We start from the raw sequence: 17,646 nt of genomic DNA, 5'->3' as shown, positions 1-17,646 counted from the left end.
CTGGTAAAGAGATCCCACCTCCCCTGGGTTTGACCACCTAGGCACTCTTGCAGGCGAGCCAGCTACTCCCAGGGCCCTCAGTAAATGGTTGATGAATGAATAGAGATGAATGGGCACATAGTTCTTAAATATAACAGCATCAATAAAACACATTTTATGAGAGTGAAGACACTAAATTCTTTCCAGCTCTATCATCATCCCACAACTACTAACTAGGAGTGCAAAGCCAGGCAGCGGATAAATGGCAAGAAGCAAGCCATCTGTGCCAGAGGCAGTAGATGGCCAGTAATTGATCACTGCAAATGAACTGCAGAGGTGGCTGGCCGTCCGTTGAGTACCTGGCAGGGTGCTGGGTATTTTACATACATAATGCCTCTGAGCCTTCACCAGAGAGGGAATTCCACTCTAAAGATAAACTAGAGGCTGGGAGCGAATGAGGAATCTGACCCAAGTGAAGTCAATCACTTTTCTACAACTTGGTTGTCACAGATGAGTAAGGATCTTACAACTTGGAAAGAACTGGACACAGATGATGGTGGCAAACCGCAACCCCCCCCCCCCGCCCCCATCACCCCTCCAAACTATCCCTGCCTGAAGTCTCCAGGAAAATGGAAAGATCTTTCCAGTCCCAGAACTTTTCTGCCAGCCCAGGAAGGCCTAGTTACAACCCCTCCTGTGTCTCCCCACATTTCTTACTTTCCTGAGGGCATTCCACATTATTACAACCAAAGATTACACCCAGAGAGTCACCGCTACTTCTTTAATTTGGGGTCCACCCTTTGAGACCAAAAAGTTCTCATTTGAGATCATCCTAAAGATCTGAACACTAGTAAATAAAGTAATGAATGGTTACTTTTTTTTCCCTCCTCCTCAAAAGTCTCTGCACACAATTTTAAAGCAGCAACTGTCATTTTTTTTAAAGAATTAAACATTTCTTTATGTCTCTGTAAATGTTCAAATTTATTCAAATTTGTTCAAATGTCCACTTTGAAAGGTGAAGAATCACAACTGACCTACCCAAGAAGCACTCACATGTTCTCCATCTCTGCCACCATCACCACCACGCTGCCACCAAGGAGCCACCATTGAATGTTCTTGTGACTTGGAGCGGACCAGGTTAGGCAACTCTTGTTAGGCCCTACCAACACCCTTCCACATTTTGAAATATCATCTACCCTGAAGGCATTCTAAAATTAGCCTCCTTACCCCTGAGATCTCTAAGCATCTGATATTACAGGACATAAGTAAGTGGACATGGACTACTAAAATAAACATTTGCACAGACAGGATCAAAGCAATTCAAAGCAAGGCCACAGGACAGCCCTCCAGCGGGCTCAGAGCTACCAACCTGAGTGAAGCCATATAGAAGCAATCAACATTTATAAAAGACGGCACAGCCCAGTATTCTCACTGAACACATACAGTATTCTTAGATCATTTTTGCCAGAATGATGCCAAGCAAGAACAACAATAATGACACCTTTCTCCTAAAAAGCTCGAAGAAGTTCACACTGATTAAAAATTGTTCCCACAACTCTGAACAGAAGGCACAGCCCAGTATTCTCACTGAACAAATATGGTATTCTTATATCATTTTTGCCAGAATGATGCCCAACAAGAGCAACAATAATGACACCTTTCTCCTAAAAGGCTCGAAGTCCACATTGATTAAAAATTGTTCCCACAACACTGCAGGGAATATTTCTGTAAGGTGAGACAGTAAGTACACTTTTCCAAGAGGATGTGGCATCATCCTCGGGTGGTTTACAAAATTCCTACTGAGTACACGGGTACATATGGCGTGTGGCGGGGTCCACAGCCAGTCAGACCAGAGGTTCACAATCTGGAAAAGTCTACCTGCGAATGGACCATGGCAACAAGGAGCACTCATCACATAAGACAGAAATGGTGCAAAATTAATCCAAACATGGAGTCTAAGACTGAGGACAAAACAATTCACACCTGAAAAATCCCTGAGAGCAAACCTCTACCTCAGTTTCTCTATCCATGAGGAAGACACTATCATTTTCCTAGGGCCCGTTATAAACCCAAATCCTTACACACAGAATACTTTTTAGCCCTTATGTCAGTTCTACAGATTCATAATATTATCTCCATTTTATTGGACAGGCAATCGTGGGAACAGAGAGGTTAACTGATTATTCAAGGTCACACAGCTAGGAAGGAACATAGACAAATTTTATCCTGCGATTGTGCAAGATTCAATGAGTATGCTCCACCCGCTACACACCACTTTTCATAACGAAAGATGCCAGCACCAAGAACTGCATGTTCACACAGAAAACCTGAGAAATTTGCATTCCTGATGCTTCAGCAAAAAATAAGCACTTTATCCCAAAAAGAATATCCTATCTATGTAAAATATATTTACATACTTACACATATTTATATATTAATACACACACACCCCATATACCCATAGACATGGTAGCCAAGTTCCTAGTTGTTCTTCACACAGTTCAATGCAATGAAGTTCAGCCATAGTGTGCAAATTTTAATTGCATGACTTCCCCATAAAACTGCATGTCAGAAAGTGAAGGCTGCCAAGTGACAATCTGGCCCAGTGATTCAGAGTGTCACACTGACATACCCACTTCAGATACAGGTTGTTGTTTGTATTTCCTAGAAATCATTGACCTCATATAAGAGGTAACAGTAAAGAATGTCCCCTAGCAATGACATATTCTTTTTCTCCTGGAATATACTGGCAGCGAATGGCATGAATTTGCAAAAAAGGAGGCGGAGGATCCTGTAAAGTTAAAAGCCCTTGCTCTATACTCCTCAGACCTTCATGATCATGTGGATAAGGCAGCAACTTAAACACAGATAACTCTCTTTTTCACTTTAAGACTATGCCCTATTAAATAAAAGATCTATTCAAATGAATCACTTTAAATCTACTGTAAAGGTATCATGGCCTGAGGGAAAAATCTAGCCAGTTTTTTATTTTTTTTATGCTTCAAGATTCCCATGCGCTGATTTATTAATGTTTCTCAGCCATATTTGACTCTTAAAAACTGAAGAATGTATTTTTCTGTAGACATCAGTTCAAGCCATATAATATATGCGTGGGCACACAGACAAGATGATGTTGCCACCAACTTCTTTACTAAAGTAGAGGAAAAGATGATGGGAAGTTGGCAAGAAGGAGAAAAGGACCAGGAGGAAAATACTGGAAACATCTGAAATTCACCCTTCAGAGGCTGCTTCAGAGAAGACTGCTAACACTTACCTGAGCTGGGGTCAATTTTGATAATTGTAATTGACGTCTAGAAACAGGGTTATGAATATAATTAACGTGAAGCAGCAATTGGGCAATCACAACCTAATTAAGCCCACGACTAGATTATCTTGTTTTTCCCCTAATAATCACATAACATTTAACACTTGCTCATTTTAGGACCTATGGGTTATGTTCATTCACTATTAACAAGCAACAGCCACTGGTCAGAGAGACTGGATGAGGGATTCAAACATGAGACGCTACCAAGAGGTGGGGGCGAAATTCAGGGACAGCTGAAATCTGTTCTTCAATTCCACCTCGCTGCTCAGCACACCCAAAATTACCAATGAGAGGCAAGACCACGGGAGAAGATGGAAAAAATGACGGGAACTTCACACCAGTGGAAGGATACAGGTCTGTTCTCTTAAGCACGTGCTATTTTATGTGATCTATACAACGTGGTTTTCACGTTATAATGCAATCTGTCTTGAGATGAGTGATTTTTGTCTTTTTTTTTTCAGGATAATGGAAGATTTCTCCACCAGCCCTAGATACATATATACTTTATACATTTACCTCCTCAAACACACTCTAAAGCTCCCTCTCCTCCCTAGCTCTTGGGTATTCTCAAATTCAATGTCCTGTTCCCAAGTAGATGTCACTGCACCCATAAAGAGACCTTGACTCAATTTACCTATACTTTCTGCAATGCTCCTGAGGGTAGCCTAGGGAGATGACTCTTCAAAGAATTAAGAAGAAGATTGAAGAAATATTTGAAGGTCTGGTCCTTGAGACAGGCTGGTGTGAGGGAGCATCTTAGATGTCTAGGCACTATGGTGAAGGCTGGAGAGTCTGTGGTTCTTAACGTTAGAAATTCCACCCAAAGAACCCCATGCTTTGGTACAGGTCAATTTTACTCTCCTCAACTATGTAATCTGTTGGGTTTTTGTTTGGGGTTTTATGTTGTTGTTGTTTTTGAGCCTTTTTCCCATTGCAAGCTTTCATCTAAGAAAACAGTGGTACTGATAAGTTTGGTAGATAATGGTAGAGATGACAGGTTACAGTCCCGGAGTGGCTCTGTGACTCCTCTAGGACACTTTATAAACAGGACACATACTTATCCTCTTAGCCAGGTTTTGCGTCGGAGTCTGTCTAAGGACAGACGATCACCTGAAAAGATCCATGGCAAAGTTAAAAAGGTTTTAGAAAACCACCACGAGTTGCCTGGAGGTTAAAGAGTCTACTCAGCAATTAACGCCCAACTGTCTGTCCTACAGAAAAGCTACTGTCCTAGATATCTCAGGGATTTTTGGACCTGCTCCATGCCCCTTGGTACAGCTTGTTACTCTATTAAGGGCGTTTGTGGTCATCCCTGAACAACAGCTTCCTTACTGTACTGTGATGTTTCAGGGAGAGGCAAATAAAACCAAAACATCCATCATGTCTCCCGGATCTAAATAGAGCACATGGTGATCACTAAAGGCTTGGAGGATACTAGCACCCATGCTTTGAAGAGTATTGGCACTATTTTCAAAAAAATCACTCTTAGACAGTGGAACTAATTTTCAAATATGTCTGTGTGGCTTTTGAAAAACATTTCTTGTGCTTCCAGTAACCAGAGCCAACATAGGGCACTGAGACTGTCAAAAGGGGCCCTCACAAGGAAAATAACCATCATCTCTTCCTAAAAAAAAAAAACAAAAAAAAAGTCACACAGCATTATCTTTCTGCTTATAACAGGGAGGGACACCTTTTAAACAGCCAGGTGTATAATTATGTTATAATACTGAGTTCAATACAGTACAATTTTAAAATATTTATTCTCTAAATTTCCACCCACATGGTCTCTTGGGTTTTTTTTCACCATCTCCTCTGTAACTCAGAAGAACAAAGAGAGGGCACTCCAGTTAAACACACTTTGTCAAACTATTACAATAAGTTATATCTCTCATATCAACTAATATATTACAATTAATTTTCCATTAAGCTCAGATTTCCTTCCAGAACACCAGGATATACTCCTGGCATAAGCAACTGGAAGAGATAAACCATCAGGAACATAAGCTATTAGCATGCTAAGTAATAACCAAGGCCAGTTCCCAGCAGCTGAGAGTCAGGAGGTGGTCCCCCTAAGTGTGCATCCTGGCTCCCCATCAAACATCTCCATGAAACTTGCGTAAATTACTTTACTTCCCCCAATCTCAGCCTTCTCTAACATTCAAACAGCCCCTGGTTCATATTCAATGTTACACAAATGTTACCTCGTATTAAATATTAACTGTGAGCATTTTGTTAACGGTGTATGTGATATTCCCACTCTACAGAGAAGTTGGCAGAAATTTTTGATGAAGCAATCATATTTAATCTCCTTTTGGAAGGTCTTCTTGCCCAACATCAGAAGGAACAATACTCAGTCGACAGCAGAAGGGGAGAAATTTTTTCCCCCCCAATGGAAGTATAGTATTGTATTAATTTCTGCTTTAGAGCAAAGTGACTCAGGTATACACACATTTGCTTTCTTTTTTTATATTCTTTCCCATTATGGTTTATCCCAGGAGATTGGGTATAGTTCCCCATGCTATACAGTAGGACCTTGTTGTTTATCCATTCTAAATAGAATAGTTTGCATCTGCTAACCCGACTGCCTGTCCACCTCTGCCCACCGGCCGCCCCAGAAGTTCTTGTAGCTGAACTCTGACATTAAAATAAAAATGGTCTCTTCCATCCAGACTCCTTCCCCAGTTATCATTATGTAATACTAAATAGTCTTCAAAGAAGACCATTTAAGATAGAAACCATTGAAGAGCAAAATTTCTGAGTGATAAGTACTTTATTATAGAAATCTTTACATAATCTCTAGCTGGTATCTACATTTTGGCCATCTTCAGCCTATAACTCAGTGTTCAATTTTTACCCCCCAGGTAGGACCCCCAGATAGGGTACAGCCTGGGTTGGGTGATCTGATGCTTGGCTGCAGACTTACTGGTCACGACACAGAGGATGATGTAATTAAGGATTAGAATAGCTGAACATTCTGGACCATGGTGGCCTTATTTTGGACGTTAAAATACCAGGATTGGATTGACAGACCAGCCTGTGATGCCTGGCTCCAGCAAACAGCTTAATCCCAAGCTGGACACAGGTAGTCATCATGCTCCATGCCTTTCCCCTCTGAAATAAGCACTTCTTTGTTCCTCACTTCTTCTAACACCCAGAATGCAGGTAGAGAAGCTCTATGGATAACCTTAGCGAGGACTATCACATGTTCTGCCCATTAATAATGCAGCTACTTTCTGCTGAGCTCTATTCTTTACTTCGCTCCTTTTCCAGGAAAATCTCCACCAAGATCTACTTAATCAGCTTCATCAACCTTCTATCTGTCCTTTACCAGCAAACACCGTATTTTTAACCCAGAAGTCACATAAATTGTCTCCCAAGACCAATTCTACTTAACAATAAGGACTGACCAAAGAATGTGGATCTGAGCCCTGGTCTTCATATTTCACGTGCAGTAAGTACCAAATTACAAGGTCTTTTTCCACTTGCTTTATTGTGTTCTTAAAAGCAATGCCTTTCTTCCTGGAAGCTCTTCCCCGTGGACAGCCCTCTCTCCTCTGACTTGTCAATCATTCTCCCACCCCTCTTCTCCTTCTTCCCCTCCTCTCATCCAAGCAGTCTCTCCTCCCCAGCAAATTTCCACCAGTAATTATGGCAATGCTTTAGCCTACTTTTCTGTTAGCTTAACAACCCTGTCTATTTTCTACTTGTGCTGATGCCACTGTTTGCTTTTCTGACGGGCTAATCCGTGTATCCTTTCAAGGCCTAACTTCCCCTACCATGAAAGCAGCTGGAGTTCTGATTCACAGGTGCTTTCCAAAGCTTTTCATTAGCAAGAGAAATGAGATGGTTTCTTAATCTGCAGGTGAGTATGGGAACCTTTGTGCAGCAAACATCTTTCAAGTATCCCACATTGTGCCACCGCACAATTATCGTCTGACTAATAAGTACAACGTTAGAGGCACATTTGTCACGTTAAAAAGGGAGAATGTTCCCTCAGAGAAGATCGCCACCACCCCTTCCCCCTCCCAGCCTCTGGTATTTCCCCGTTCAAGAGAAAAGCACTCAGCTGACGGGGAGCAAAACTGAAGACTTTCCCAGTCTTAAATCTGAACGGGGAAGAGAAGAATTCCAAAATACGAAGGCTTTAGCTCGTGTTCTGGTTCAACTGGCCAGACGAGGGCTTAGGGAGCGAGTTTGGCCTTCCCCAGCGGGGCTCTGTGGCAGCTAAGCCTCTCCACAGATCCTGGGCTTAATTACTTCTGACACAGTTGTCTCGCCTGGGCTTCCAGCTCCTTTTGTGTTCAAACCAATCTCAATCCAAAGTTAAGTCTTGGCCTCCTCATCTTAGACAAATGCTTCATTTCCCACTAAGTGATCCTACAACATTTTCATCAGGACCCATGGGTTTGCTAGTGGAATGTTCCTCATCTTTCCTTGCACGGTCTTGGTGAAAAACCTACCTAAGAAGCCTTCAAGGATTTTTTTTTTTTTTTTTTTTTTTTTTTTTGACAAATAAGTACCCTCCCTCCCCCCATCTTCCTGTTACCCTCTGGAGCAGGCTCTGCTCTCTGAATGAAGTTGGGGGGTTAAGTTGGGGGGTTAAGTTGTGGTCAGACCCGACAGAAGTGCTTTGTTAATATTCAGAAGCAACATGCAGTGAACCACACAAGCAAATACATGAAAGCAAGGAAATCAATACCAAAATACCCATGACCTGGCACAAAAAGAAACCTTCCCTCCAAGAATAACCCAAGAAGAAAAGAACTGTCTCCAGCTAGGAATTAGGCAAGAATGCTTTGAAGACATCAAGTCATCTGCTCACCAGAATTAAAAAACACAATGCTTTTTGCAGGTGAACCATACGGGGAACCTCTCACCCCAAACTACTCTACCTCTTATCCTTCCAAGCCCTGAAAAATCCAACCTGGTGTTGGAGCCACACATCCCAAGGCTACAAATCCTAGGCGTGGGTCAATTGATAAGGATAGAAAGCAGATACATTTGACAACAGCATTTCAGAGCAGAAAACGTAAATCCAGATTCCCAGTGTGTGCAGTTCTCCTGATACAAAGTTCAAGGGGACAAAAGATTCCAAAGAGCTTCCTAATAAACTGTCAATGCAACCTAAATTCATAAAAATGCCTTTTCCCCTCACTTGGAAACTTCTCATCCTTTTATAAATCCCAGAGACAGTTCCACTTAGAATTATCTACTCTCCAATCCACCCCCTCCCCAACCCAACCCCACACTTTTTTTCTTCCTTCAGTACTGGCATGCAAACCATGCTGTTTTAACTTCTTTCCTGTTCTCCCAGTTCTTCTGGAACATTTTATTTTCGACAGTCAACTCATCTGGAGGAGTGCCACAGTGAGGTCCAACTGTTTATAGCGTTAACTGTGTTTCTGCCAGAAGTCCACATACAGCCCTACCTTCTCCAGACTGCCTCCTGGATTAAGAATTTATGCTTTCGTTTGGAAGAAGCTTAGAAAACGTGGAAACTTCCAAACATCCCTCTTCTTCTTTACAAAGTTACTCTCACTTGTCCAAGTGGAATGGGGAATGGAAACCCAGGGTCACCCTTCAAGTACTATCCCATCCCTCTCTCGTGGTTAAATGTGGCACGTGCCTTTCAAATAGCATTTTAAGGAAGACAGCGTGTCTACTGGGGCACGGGAAATAGCTAGTCACAGGTCTGCAGGAGATAACTGGGTCTCAACAAGATACATGGAGGACACATTTTTAGATGAGCCTGGAACACTGGGAAGCCACCAGTCATCGCTAAAGACCGGATTTCACTCTCTTGGCCATTCATCAATATTACAAAATGGCATCTCTGCCAGAAGCCAGTTGAAATCTCTACCAGGTTGCAAAACAGATCCTCAGAGTCTAATTGTGGGCGCTTCGGGAAGCTGCAATAGACCCAGACAAACTTCCAAAGAAGGGCATTTGAAAGGACTCCCCATCCCTGGATGACAGAAGTGCTGGGGGGAGGACAATCAGAAGAAAAGCACAGCTTCAAACCCAAGAGCTACAAGTCCCACGAACAAAACAGGCCTCTGGAGCCTGTTACTTCTGTGAATGACCACACTTGGCCCCAGGCTCCCCAACATGCTAGAGCAACTTAAAAAAAAAAAATCAATACTCATGCCCACTAGCGTATGGTTTCAGGGTTTCGGAGACAGCCTTGCACTCTGGAGAGGAGAGCTGGTGTTTCACAAACTGCTACACTCACAGGCAGTAGAAAGGGCACTGGGGTGGGAGTCAGCAGACCTGAGTTCTAGGCCTGGCTTTGTTACAGATGAACTTTCTGACCTGTGCAAGGCCTCTGCTCCAGTTTCCTCCTACTTGCAATGCAGGGGGAGGGGCAGAGGTGAAGAAGAAGATCTCTTTAAGGCACAAAGCAACTCAATGAGACGTTCTGACTTCATATTCATTGTTTAGGGTGTTATCAAGCAGTCAGCTTTGACATGATTTTTAGTGTTAAAAACTACTTGGGAAATAAGTGTTAAAACTACTTGGGAAATAATGCATTTGTCCACCACCCCCAAAATCTCAGTTTAATCCCCATGTTCCCCAGCCTTCTTTTATCTTACAATAAATGCCTCTTTTCCTTTCTTTTTTTAAGCAACCTTCCCCAAACTAAGACTTGTGCTATTAAAAGAGCTTAGAACTTCCCATTTCCTTGCTAGCGCTAAAATTAAACTGTCCGTTCCTTAGGGTCCAACATAACATCTGCCAGATGTCTTGGCATATCACACAAAAAGAGGAATTTTCTTCTAACATTATCTACTTTCCTCTCTGTTTTCTCATAATCAATTAACAGGTCACCAACACCCACCTAATGTTTCTCTCAAAGCCACCAACTTCCTAAGTATGTGACCTTCACAAGATACTTGCTTTCACACTCACACACTCATGGATAATGACTTTTTTTTTCAGTTGACTAGATTTTAGTAATAGACACTGGAAATATTTCCCCCTACTTCCTCTGGATTTCCTTAGTTTCCATATACCAACCATCCAATCATCCACCCATGTCAGATCCTTTGCAATCTGAGTTTATTATTATTTCCTAACTTATGAGTATGGCATTGAGAAATAGCTTGTTTCCTAGTCATTAACTCGAAACACTCAATGCGGCTTTGTCAATGTTCTGTCCCAAGAGGCAGTGAACTAGAAGACTGATAAAGGAACATACCAAAGAAGATAAGTAAGGTTACCTTAACCAAGAAATCTCAACACTAGGAAGGAATCCAAGACAGACTAGACCTTATTAAACTCCATCACACAGAAAAGGGGATTCTTTCCCAAGGCAACTTTACCATTCTTTCCTTTCAGGAAAACTACCACAAGTACTTTAAAGTCCACTAGTAGAGTTGGATTTCTTTTTCCCCTATTGTCTTCCAGAAGACTCACTAGAAAAAAAGAATATATATACACATATATATGTATATAATATTTTCATCTAAAAGTTATAAACCAAGTCCTCGGAGAATGTGATCAATGAATTAGGTGGACATAAATTGAATATGGGAAAGATTATGGAAATCGAAGACCCAGCAAGAATATTTTTTATGGCAGGGTACATCAAAATTCACATAGTCTCCAGAATGATTTCTCTCTGTGATTATATCAGAGCAAATTAGGTAAAAGCTTGCCTACCAAGCCTCATCAACTTGGTGTCTCAAAAACAAAAAGGATCTCTGAGTTTTGAAATCAAATAAGAAGATTCCATTAGACACTTTTTTAATTTCTCTCATGGTGGTTTATCCAAAGTAACTGTCCCATTTCAAATGCACATATCTAGAAAAAAGCAAGAAACTATGTCTTGAATATAATGATGCTTCTCTTGGTGATGAACACCCGAGATGGATGAGTCTCAGGTTGGAACACATTCGCAAACTCCAAAATGCCTGTTAGATACCTAAATTTTTTCCCTCCAGAAAAGCTCAGCTCTGAGGCTGTCTACATACAAAAACACCAAAAGTAAAAAAATATGAGTCAAACTGCTAGACTGGCAACCAGTTTGGCAGATTCTTCCCCCCACTGAGAGAAGTAATTAACCAGTTGTCCTGGTATCAACAATGACAACAAAGATATCATAGAAGTTTGCTTTAAGATCAACAAATAATTTATTTATGTTTACATAAACATATATGGTTAATTAGGTGCAAAATTATCTGGTAATTACTTCCCCAAATAACTCTTTTTATCCTATTGCATTTGAACTTCTGAGTTTGAACATGTAGCATGCATATATATACATATATACATTAGCAAATTTAAATATAACATTGATGACATTCTACTTAAGAGCAAAAGTTATGATATCAAAAATAACATTCAAAAATGAGTAATTAGAGGTATGATTGCAAGTAAGATTTTTTTTAAGTGCTCTTGGAGAGCCCTAGGTTATTAATAAAGAAGCAGAGCTCTGAAGAGAAGTATTTTTAAATGAGTATACACATCAACTGAGAATTCTGAAAACCATACATCTATGTCTACAAAAGCAGGGTTTTACTTCATTGACCATGGACAATTATCAGCTAAAGAACCATGTATTTCTCCTCTCCTTTCACACCTCTCAGAAGAACAATAACCCTCAATTAATGACACAACAGTTTGGTTCGAAAAATGTGATGTTGTCATATACAGCACGGTGCATTTACTGAATGACACTGCTCCCAGTTACTCAACAGAATATAATTACATCTGGAATCTAAAACCACCTCGATCTGTGCAAAAATACTGTAGACATAAAGAACTTTATACACACACAAATCTGACATATAATGAGAAAGCAAAGCCAGAAAAAAGCTGGTATAAGTCGCTCACCAATGTTTTCCTTATTTCTGTTGAAGCTGGTACCTTTCTATATCCCTCCTTAGTTGAAAACAAGGTCCAATCAGCCTCCTTACAATAAATTAACTGGTTCTGAATCTCCTCCATTCCACTGTGGAGCATTCCTCACCTATCTTCAAGAGTCCATCTAATATTCTTCCAACATCTTCCCTCATCCTCAAGATGGCTACCTTATCTAATGGAAAAGCAACATCTTCATGGTTGGCTTTTATAAATTCCTCAAGCATTTCAGGCTTTAGTTCTTTACTGGGATTGATTACATACATTCTCTAGAACTAATCCGTGAAGAACTCCAATCAGTATGTGTGTGGACTGGGTAGATTTGGGTCCTTTCTTCAAATCATCCTCACAAAATGTCTTCCTCTAAGACTAATAAATTCCTCCCAATTAGAAAGGTGAAGCTACCTGGACAGAAGGTTTTCTCAACTGACATAATATTTTAAAATTTTGTTTCCATAGTGACATTGTTAAGAAGACATCTGATATTCCTGAAGACTTACAGTACTTGAGAACACAGAAAAGGAAAAAAAAAAAAAAACACAGCAGAATGGAAGGGAAAAGGGAAAACAAAGGAACTAAAAGAAGGCCTAATACACAAATGAAGCATCCTGAAAAGAAATGTAGACCTTCCAGAAACTGGTGTCAGCCAGTCTTAAAGAGTTCCTCTGAGATCTTGCCAGATTTATGTTGCTGCTGTTTTGCAGAAATCAACCACAACCAGACAATAAAGTCTTGCAGTGCATCAAAACATGATGATAACCAAGCCCCAGAACTCCAAAAATCTCAGCTCAGGGCCACCACCATCTTCACAATGAGGAAATCACATTTCCTGGTGACTTGCAGGAGACCTGGAGCAGCTTAAAAGTTCTGTGAAGGACCTCAGTGGAAAAATGTTTAAGGTTTTGCCTTGCCTTTCCCAAAGGAGGTCAAAACCCTACAGGTCCACTCAAAAGGAGAGAAAAAAATTCCAAAAGTTTACTTTAAAATGGAACAAATGCCTCCATAACTTGTGAAAGTACTCCTTGGGTGGGAGAAATATCTGAGAAGCCCTTCCAAGCCCCTCATTTCTTTGCATAATGAACAGATAGTGAGGAACCACCACAAGATTCGCCCCCTAGAAAGGGAGAAGGAGAAGGCAGGCAAGCCTCCTCTTCCAGCCATCACCAACAGAGCTTCAAAATGGAGACATCCATAATTTTATAAACACTTCTCAGCTTTGTCTCCTGGAAACCCGCTCTCCTCCATTTTCTGGTGGAGTTACAACATGACATGGGCTTACCTGACTCAGTTCCCAGCTCTCAACCAAACTAGTTACTTCCTCAAAAATCCTGCCAGCCACCTCCAGAAACAAAACCAAAGCAAACCAAACAGCCAACACAGAGACTCAGACACAGCTCCCGGGAGCCCTGGGAGAAAGCCCCAACTGGTTGGTCTTTTCCCATCCCAGACGCGTGCTTAAAAATGAAACTTTTTTTTTTTTTTAAGTAGGGGAGGAATATAAAAGGAACTCCAGGCAACCTCCCTCCCTCTCTGTAGGTTAGAAGCTACAATGAAAAGAAAATGAGGGTTCCTCCAGGAATGGTGAAAAGCCTGGAGAATGAACGTGAGAAGAAGCTTTGTGTTTTGGAGTCTGGACTGGAACCAAAGCAGACAGCTTGCAAATGGAGGACAGGGAGATAAAGGGAAAGAGAGGGGCTGCTCCAATGGGGGGCGGCTGCGGCTTCCCCTCGCGCCTGTTAGGAGGGCAGACCCCTAGGAACTCCACCAGGACTCAGGCGACCCCCGGGCCTCTGCCTGGGGGTCCTTTCTCCCTTCCTCAGAGGACAGCCAAGCGTGTGTAATGGCTTCTCCTCTCCAGAAACCGTTGTCTCCTCCACCAGACGCTTCTGAACCCCCAGCCTGGAGACAGCTCCTCAGCGGCTCCTGAACCTGCGCCCCCCCGCCAACTCCCACCGCCCCGCCACCCGGCCGGCGCCCCCCGCTCCTCGCCTCTCTGCTCACCGCCGCCGCCGCCACCCCCCGACACATCCCGACCCCGCATCCCAACTTCGGGGAGAGAGAGAGAGAGAGAGAGAGAGAGAGGGAGAGAGAGAGCCAAATACCTGAGGAAGAGGGGGGTGCCAATCCGCACGGCTTTGCCATCGGGCTGGGGACAGGCAGACAGAGAAGGGGAAAGAAGGAGAGGGACAGAAAGAAAGAGGTCAACCCGCTCAGGTCGAGGCGGCCGGGAGCGCTCCCTCCTCTGCCCCTCGCTTGCTCCCTCCGGCTCTCTCTCGGCTCAGGTCTCCTCGACTCCCGCCCTCCGCCCCCCTCTATGTCCCTACTCCTGTCCCCACACCCGGAGCATCCGTCCTAAGCCTCCGGCTCTCTTCTCACTCATCTTTCATTTTCTCTTCTCTCCCTAGAACTACACGAAATTAATTAAGCCACAGCGCTCCGCTCCCCCCGCCCCCCAGCAGAAGGAGCAGCCAGCAGGAAAAGCACAGCCACCTCCACCACCTTCTCCTCCTCTTCCTCCCTCGCTTCTCCTCCTCCTCCTCTTCCTCCTCCCCCTCCAGCTCGCTCTCCCTCCTCCTCCTCCCCCCCCCCCCCCCCTTCTCTCTCGCTTCTTCTCCTCTTCCAACAGCCAGTCCATGCAGGGGACTTCCTCTCCTCCCGGCTCCACCAACCCTCCTCGGCCGAATGAATGAGCGCGTTTGTGCCTCCACCACCCCGCGCTCTCCTCCCCGCAGCACTCGGACCACCCCGAGGTGCTGGTTAATTGCAGTAACTTACAGAAGAAGCGTCCCGGCGCCGGGAGGTGTTTCGGGTTCTCCAGCCCCACCGCCTCCTTATCCTCTTTCTCTTTCTCCTCTTCCTGCTCGGGTTATTGTTGTGGAAGTTGTTTGGGAGTCTCATGTGCTTCTGCCGGGTCTCAGCAATGGAGGATCGCCATCTTCCCTGCCTTCCTCGGCTCCTCAGACTCGCTGCAGCTGCAGATGACCTGAGATATCCGTCTCTCTCTCTCCCTCTCTCTCCCTCCCTCCCTCTCCCTCTCACTCTCTCCCTCTCTCTCTCTCCTCTCCCTTTCCCTCGCGCGCTCTCTCTCTCTCTCTCCCTCCCTCTGTGTCTCTCTCTGAATAATGAGCAACCAGAGGGAGAGAGAAAGCAAGACAGAAAGAGAGAAGGCAGACAATCTTCTGCCACACAAAACGCCGGAGCACCAGGGGGTGCGCGAAGCCTTTCTAATAACAACAACAACGTGCGGGAGAGAAGAAGAAAAAAAAAAAAAGAAAGAAAGAAAGAAATGAGGAAAGGGCTGGAGGTGGGGGGGGACGGGAAGAATTATCCAAGAGCTGGAGAAGAGCAGGAGAAGGTGGAGGAGATGCTGAGGCTGCGGCTGCTGTCCCCCCTCCCCCTCGCTGAACCCCAGAAGGAGGCAAGGTGGTTGCAAAGTTAAGGCTGGGACATTGTCTTTGTCACTCCGAGCAACACAGAGCCAGGCCAGTGAGATGTAAGAGGAGGCGGTGGCGGCGGCGGAGGAGGAGGTGGTGGAGGAGGAGGAGGAAGAGGAGGAGAAGGAGGCAGAGGAGGAGGAGAAGGGGAAGAGGCAGATGAGATGAATAAAGACCTGCGGAGAAGGCTGTGCGAGAGCGCGGCGGCCGGACTGAGGCGTGCGCGCTCGCGTCCCGGAGGCACCCGGCCGCCCCGGCCGGCAGAGGAAGCCCCCAGTGAGAACCCTGCCCGGCCGCTCATAGCGCTCCCACCATCAGCCCTGCCCGAGGCGCCGAGCCTTGGCCCCAGAGTCCCTCACACGCATCCATCTAGAGGCCAATCTTTGCAAAAGAACATACATGGGGAACTAGCGGTTGCAAGTCTAAACCCAGATCAACCACGTGGGGCTTTTTAATCCCTTTCCAGCTTGCGGTGTGAGTATCTCCAGCGAAAAGCTCAAATTGTCCATTACTGGCACGTATTTTGAAGTCTTCTCCTCCGAAATAAAGGCTCATTGTGCATTTTATTTCTTTTCTGATATGGGAGGGGGGGCTGGGGGAGCGAAAGAACCCATCATTCTGAGCCTCGGAACCACCACTTTCTTTTCCTAACTTGTGAAGTGTTTTGACGGCGCACCAAAAGGGGGGAAAAAGCCTACTTAAATAACTTTACACCCTCCAGCCCGGCGTTGTTTGCACTTTCTGGCTGATCATCTAAAGGCTCAGAAAGTAACAATCAGAGCTCCTAATGATAAGGTGTCATGGTGTTGAAGACAAGAGAACCAAGATGAAGCTTTCACACCTTGAATTTTTATTTGGTGTAATTTCCCACAAATCGCTCTGAACTACTTATTTTGCAAAGGAGTGCGTTTACCCTCCTCTCTAAGTCCAATGTCTCCTAAGGCTTTAATTTGATGGGGGAGGGGGCGAGAGGTGGTGCCTACAGTATAAAAAAATCAATACAGCAAGTCAGAAGCAATTGAAGTTCAAGGGCATGGGCTGCTTGGACCATTTCTATTTCTCGCATCCTCGAGTTGGACATCAACAGTCTCGAGAGAGAGAGAGAAACACGCAGCGCGCGGGGCAGAGACCTTAATTAAAGTTTCTTTTGTCCGCGTCTGAATTGGGGGATGTTGCTGGATTCCTTTGCATTGGGGAGCGCGCATCCGGCGGAGAAGGCGCGGTGTAGAGGATGCAAGGCAAGATTGTCCTCTAATATTCACTGCCTCCCCCCACCCCACCCACCCCCAACAACAGTCCGGGCAGACATCCCCATAAGCCCATACAATAAAGGGGAGGAGGAGACGCGCGCGGAGTTGGTTCCCACCAGATAGCGGGGTTTTATAAACAGATCGGACTCCTTTTTCCCAGCTTTTCCCCAATCGTTTATTCCGGGGCAGAATGTCTCACCCAGAGGCACGACTTCAACCCCTTCCAGTCAACACTTCCTGCCCTTTTCTCCTCCCACTCACATTGAAAAGCTTGGGAGCCCTAAAAGGGTGTTGATGGCGGGGGTGATAAATAAATAAATAAATGACACTCTACGCGTGCGGTGGAGAAGAAAGGAGGTGGGAGGGAGAGGGGAGAGAAAAAGTAGGCAGAGGAAAACCTGGAGGAGAAAGCTCTCAGGCGAAGGGGAAACGGGAATCCGAGAAAGAAGAAAGGAGAGAGGAGGACGGTAAGACTCGGCAGGACTGAAATGACCCTGGCTTTGTACAGACTTGGGAGGACTCCCCCTTCCAGCTGCCTGGAGGGACCTGGGAAAGTCCTTCTGCCCCGAGCTCCTCCCCCACAGGACCCCAGGGATGTCTGAGCGCTGGCCGCCGCTCCCCCATAAATTCCTCGTGGCACCGAGAGGAAGCGCGCCAGGTCTCCATCGTCCCTCCACTGCCCCGGCTGCTAATTTACCTCTTTGTCTTTAATAAAAAGCTGACTTTTTCTGTCAAGCTCTGCACCGGGAAAATAACACTCGTATTGCAGGTTGAAAGCTCCTATCACTGTCGGGTT

The 17,646-nt window shown here is 44.5% G+C and overlaps 1 protein-coding gene across 4 annotated transcripts in view; it reads right to left on the bottom strand.

The window, feature by feature from the left end:
- Positions 1-15,392, bottom strand: part of ZNF462 (zinc finger protein 462) — a 151,058-nt gene extending 135,666 nt beyond the window's left edge. For all 4 annotated transcript variants that reach the window (XM_065946671.1, XM_065946677.1, XM_065946678.1 and 1 more), the window contains exon 1: positions 14,942-15,392. The gene's annotated coding sequence lies outside the window, so the exon portion shown is untranslated. The remainder of the gene's footprint in view (positions 1-14,941) is intronic.
- Positions 15,393-17,646: the final 2,254 nt, after the last annotated feature.

Source organism: Muntiacus reevesi, chromosome 10 (genome assembly GCF_963930625.1).
Source record: "Muntiacus reevesi chromosome 10, mMunRee1.1, whole genome shotgun sequence".
Lineage (NCBI taxonomy): Eukaryota > Metazoa > Chordata > Mammalia > Artiodactyla > Cervidae > Muntiacus > Muntiacus reevesi.
This window is presented reverse-complemented; position numbering and strand designations above follow the sequence as displayed.